The sequence below is a fragment of the Mesoplodon densirostris genome, chromosome 18, assembly GCF_025265405.1.
Source record: "Mesoplodon densirostris isolate mMesDen1 chromosome 18, mMesDen1 primary haplotype, whole genome shotgun sequence".
Taxonomy (NCBI): domain Eukaryota; kingdom Metazoa; phylum Chordata; class Mammalia; order Artiodactyla; family Ziphiidae; genus Mesoplodon; species Mesoplodon densirostris.
In genome coordinates, this window is record NC_082678.1 from 10743514 (window position 1) to 10749604 (window position 6091).

Here is a 6091-nt window from a genome sequence, read left to right on the forward strand (position 1 = left end):
ATTATTTGAATATTTTATTACACTATTTATAAATGAGTAGAAAATGGAAGTGCTGATACTAGTAATAAGAAGCATAGGTTTCCTAAACATAACCCACTTGAGCAAAGGTGGAGTCATTAGCTATATACAAAGCAGGGACTCTATCCTCAGTCAGGTAGATGTTAGGACAAAATTAGAAAATATAATACACGCTGGAAATACTTTATCAAAGATCATATCTTAAATGTGAGTTGCAAATAGCAATTGAATACTGCTTTCAGCTCTTTGGGGGAAATGCTCTTGTATTATGTGTGCATTTAATTTTTTCATAGTCAACTTTTGTATATATTACCAGGATTGTATTGAGAAATTTGCATAGGGATGGGTAGGGAATAAACTAGGGGTCCACCTATAGGGAGTTCCAAATGGAAATTTATTTACCCTCCTTTTCCCTTCCAGGCATCTTTTATAGAATTTACATGATCAATACTAAGTACCTTCAAACTCTGTAGAGAAGCGAGGAAGAGGTCTGTGCCTGAAACAGTACCAGACATACAGATGTGCTTGCTGCCTATTGCTTCTCTGTATCCTTTGCTGAATTCCCTTTCCCCAAATAAAGGTGGTTCTCAAGGTTCAGCCATAACCTAGGGTGTCTGAGTTTTAATGGTAAATGTATTTTCACAGTTTCAAGTCGTTACGAATTGAAAGGGCATGGCAAGAAGGTGAGGGTTCTTTGAGGAAGTTTGGTTGAAAGGTCAGCTAGGTCCAGAGCCTTGTCCTCAGTTTTATAGGTCCACAAATTCTAGCTTGTCCATAACATAGAGTGGACTAGACTCTGAAAGTGTGGTTCAGGCTAACTAAAATCATGAGAAATGATTATATCTTCCAGAGGGCCAATATTTAATTTTAATATGCAAAATTGTACATGGATTAGAATGGTTTTGTTGGTATGAACACTCTTCCCATCCCCTTTTTTACAGATCTGGATTATTTAATAAATTTAATTCACAAACATATATCCAGCATCTATATGCGATAGATGCTATATGAGATAGATGCCAAATAAATATATATATATACATAATTAGTATATATACATATATACACATTAATTCTTAGGATAGGTAGTATGCTCTATTAATTATAGTGAAAATCTTCCTCTTCATTTTCTATTCAAATATTCTATATTTTAATTTGGATTTTGTCTCTTACTGTGGGATCTGGGGCAAGTTATTTTGAGCCACAATGTTTTCATCTAGTAAAATGGGCATAATAATTCCAATCCTGTAAAGTTTTTATGAGGATTAGATTAAATAATATAACATATGTGAAATGCCTAGGTATAGGCCTGTTACATTGAATGATAATAGTCCATAGAGACTTGCTATGGACCAGGTACTTGCACGTGTACCAACCTAAGCCTCACATCCACCCTATAAGGTAGGTATAGTTTTTAATCCCCAATCCACAGATGAGTATCCTGAAATCTAGAAATGTAGAATAACTTGCTTGTGGTCACGCATTTAGTAAACAGTTGAGTTAGGATTTGAGTGCAGTCTGGGTCCAGGGTCCTTGCTCTTATACACCTGTGCTATATTCCCTCTCCTTGAGTATTCACTATCTTCCCTTTCTCACCTAAATCCCATCTTTCTACTAGCTATTTCCAAGTTACCTTAAATTAGGAGTTCTTTCCTGGAGCCCATGGGTGGGTTTCAATTAATACCTTTAACCTGTGAGTTAATCAGACCTCTCATATAAATGGCAGAAATGTGGCTCAAACAAGCTGAACCATGGAGGAATTTCAACAAAGGACTAGGAAGTGTCCTGGAATCCAAGAATAGGAATGTGAAGGATCCATGGACTCAAATGCATTTGAGCATTCTTCGTTTCTCGGGCTCATGTGTTAGGAAACACATCAGCTAACACCATCCATTGCTTCAGTTACTAGGGAGAGATTGACTTGATCTTTTGGATATAAAGTACAAAAATTCCAGAAAGGACTTTAATGTGCCCAGCTGGGGTCAAGAGCTCTCCAGCAGCCAAATCCATGGGTGTCCATTACAAATCATATAACATGTATAAGTATGAATCCATTTTTTTTTCCTGAGAAAAGAATCCATTGATTCTGGCAGATTCTCAAAAGAAGTGATTTGTAACTCAAAAGCAGTAAAGAACTACTACAACACAAAATATGCCAAAACCATCTCTTTCTTCTCCTTAACACCAATCCTCTGACTCCCCTGCTTCTGTCACAGGTACCACGGTCTTCTAGACAGTTAGTCTTGTCACCTTGCTGTATTTTCATTTCTCACTGTTATTCAGAAAGTTCTGTTAATTCTTCCCACGCAATGGCTGTTGGGACTATTCCTTTCTATCTCTACTGTCACAGTTCTTGACTAAAGCTGTCCTCTTCTTTAGTTCCTTAAATAGTAATAGTAGTATCTTACCCAAATCATTATTACTTGTCCCTCCTTGCTCAAATCTACCCTATGAGATGAATATTTTAAACACTGTCTTCTTGTCATTCTTCTGCTCAGAGACTCCAGGGTGTTTCCCTTCCTGGGCAGGACCCACTGCAGTTCAGTCCTGTCCCACCTTTCCAACCTCTTACCAACTGATGTTTTCTCCCTTGATTAGTAAATACTCTTCTGTTCATTCACACCTGTTGCTTGCTGGTCTGTTTTTTCGACTTGCAACATGTCTATTTAGAGGTCACGCCATTGCTTGTCTTTGTTAAGAAATAAGATAGCAACTCAGACTTCCCTGGTGGTGCAGTGGTTAGGAATCCGCCTGCCAATGCAGGGAACACGGGTTTGATCCTTGGTCCAGGAAGATCCCACATGCTGTGGAGCAATTAAGCCCGTGTGCCACAACTACTGAGCCTGCACTCTAGAGCCCATGTGTCACAACTACTGAGCCCTTACGCCACAACTACTGAGCCCACATGCCACAACTACTGAAGCCCATGTGCTCTAAGGCCCATGTGCTGCAACTCCTGAGCCCGTGTGCTGCAACTACTAAAGCCCGCACACCTAGAGCCTGTGCTCCGCAACAAGAGAAGCCACAGCAATGAGAAGCCCACACACTGCAATGAAGAGTAGCCCCTGCTCGCTGCAACTGGAGAAAGCTTGCGTGCAGCAATGAAGACCCAACAAAGCCAAAAATAAATAAAAATTAAAAAAAAAAGAAAGAAAGCAACTCATCTCTAAAAGGGGTTGTTTCTTGGACCTGAACTGTTATGCTCATTCCCTGCTCTGAACTTTTGTTGATTCTCCAGGGCCCTCCCTCGAATAGTCCTCCATTCTCACCATCTACATATTTTTCTTATTCTACTTACCTCAAGAAGCAATCCCACACCATCCCAGTCAAAGCTATCTCCCTCCCTGTTATGAATTATTACAGAACTTACTGTTTTACTCATGGTGACACTTAATTCTATAATATGCTGTGTTAATATTTAAATGTTTTAAGCATTTTGTTTCCCAAATAGATTATGAGGATCTAGTAAGCAAGACTTCTCTCAAATTAGTTAAATATGCCCTGTAGAACTTACCACAGTTATAAAAATACAGTAGGTACAAGTACTGGTCAAGCATTTATAAATGTCAATGTAAAAATATATGGAGTTTTGCTTATTCATATTATATATGACTTTTTCACTTTCCAAAAAAGAGATGCACCAGAAACTTTTTTTAAGTAGTAGTTCCTCTATGTGGAAATACTTGTACATGTTAGTCTAGAAATAAGTATTCCTCAAAAGGCTGAGGTGGGACTTGGTGGGGAAAATGTAGAAGCTATTGAGTTAGAAATCATCAATTGCAGATAAAAAGAAATGAGATCATGAAAAACAATCAATGAGAAAAATCTCTTTTACATCAAATTTTCAGGAATACTTTCCTTGTGTAACATGGTTCACGTTTTTAAAGAGATGTATTCTGTGTTCTCATTTGCATCTTATATAGCATTATCCTGAGGTTAACTGATAGAAGATAATGCTTATGTTTGGGTGCAGACTGGGGCTCTGCCAGCCATTCAGTGTGACCTTGACCTGGTCATCTAACTTCTCAGAGCTTCCCCACCCTCTTATCTAGAAAATTGAGATAATAATACTTACCTGAGGGCTTCCCTGGTGGCGCAGTGGTTAAGAACCTGCCTGCCAACGCAAGGGACACGGGTTTGAGCCCTGGTCTGGGAAGATCCCACATGCCGCGGAGCAACTAAGCCCGTGCGCCACAACTACTGAGCCTGTGCTCTAGGGCCCGCGAGCCACAACTACTGAAGTCCGTGTGCCACAACTACTGAAGCCTGTGCGCCTAGAGCCCGTGCTCCCTAACAAAAGAAGCCACTGCAATGAGAAGCCCGCGTACCTCAACAAAGAGTAGCCCCCGCTCGCTGCAACTAAAGAAAGCCCACGTGCAGCAGCGAAGATCCAATGCAGCCAAAAATTAAACAAATGAATAAAATAAAAAAAACAAAAACAAAAACTTACCTGATAGGATGTTGTGAGAATTAAATGAAGTAGTATATACAAGGCATTTAGTAAAGTATTTGCAGCCAGTAGGCAGTCCATCAATGGTAGATGTTATGACTCTTTATTCAGTAGGGAGAGAGAGGTGGCCCTGATGCTTTACTTAAGAGACTTGGAGGTGCCAGGGAAGACATATGCCATATGCAGAGGTGAGTGATTGTGCAGAGTTGACAAAGCAAGGAAGGTCATTTTGAATGGTATAGATGGCACTGAAAAGTTGGGAGGTATAGTGTATGGTTGGGCCACTTTATGGACAATTACTTACAGGTTCCTCTTACATGGCATAAATTATGTTTCCAAGTTTAAGTTATAGACTAAATTATCATCTGGACTAGAATGGAGTTTTAGTAGGCTAAAAAAAAAAAAAAAGCGTTCTCAGGATTTCAGGTATTAGTGACCAAAAAGGAAATCAGGGTGAGGAGTTGAGAACAGAGGTGGCTTATCTCTACATTGTTGCTTTCCATCCCTACCGTACCCCACCCTTACCTCTGTCAGGGACAGACTGTTTCCTCCACGAAGTTAAGAGTGTGGCAGCAAATAGCAAGACTTAACAGCAGAACTATGTGGAAGAGAACTGGCTGAGTAGCATCATGTTAGATGATCGAAACAGCGAAGCAATAAGTTCATTCCAGTGGGCACTGGCACTGCTCAGTGTGAACACAGATCTTGGAAAGGTCAGCTGAAAGAAATGGAGACGGATCTTTGGTAAGTATGATGAGGATAGTGAGTCAGAGTTACTCACTTCATCAGAGCAAGAGACCCTGTGGGTCACAGCTATTAGAGTTTACTGTGGGAAAATCCAATAAAGAGCTCTGCTGCTAAAATTACAGTTACAGTATTTTTCTAATTTCCAGGAAGAAGGGATTTAAAGGTTTTCATTTTGTGAATTGTTATTAAACTTTTGGTACTTTCTAGTGAAAAGTTGCAAACAAATTTTAGAGGAAAAACGCAGACGTATTATTTCTTAAAAATACATTTTTTTTAATGTGGGAGATCTGCGTAAACATAATGTAGACAGATTTAGTGCTAGTAAAATTGTGTCAAGTCCATATGGCAGAATTCAATCTAACAATATTTCATGGTGTTCCACAATGAGCACCATAATTTCTAAGTATCACCACCTGAACTAGTTTGAAAACCAACACATTACACCCCGACCGCCTTTTGTTATTTCTTAGGGAAAGGAATGTTATTAGCTCAGTGAAACTCACAGGCAAAGGCTCAGAATCAAAGTAATCTTTAAAATAAATAAAAAGACCAAAAGAGAATTAAATAAGGTAAATTTGAGTGCAACAAGAATAGCATAACAATAGCTAATGTTTCCGGAGCATTTATTATATACCAGGCTCTGTGATAAGTACTTTTCAAACATAATTTCATTTAATCTTCACAACCATCCTGTGAGGTAACATCACCCATATTAGATAGATAAAGAAAAAAAAGGCTCAGACCTGCTCAAGGTCTCATAGGCTGGTAAGTGGTGGGTGACACTGACATTCAAATCTAGGTTTCCAGACTCCAATCACGATGACACTGTAATGCCTCTTTTGTGTATACAATTTTTAAAAAACTCTAAAAATTGAG

The 6091-nt window shown here is 39.1% G+C and overlaps 1 long non-coding RNA gene across 1 annotated transcript in view; it reads right to left on the bottom strand.

Annotated features, from left to right (window-relative positions):
- LOC132478916 (uncharacterized) overlaps nucleotides 1-5153 on the bottom strand; it is a 108213-nt gene extending 103060 nt beyond the window's left edge. The window contains exon 1 of the long non-coding RNA XR_009530423.1: nucleotides 4994-5153. This is a non-coding gene — a long non-coding RNA (uncharacterized LOC132478916). The remainder of the gene's footprint in view (nucleotides 1-4993) is intronic.
- Nucleotides 5154-6091: the final 938 nt, after the last annotated feature.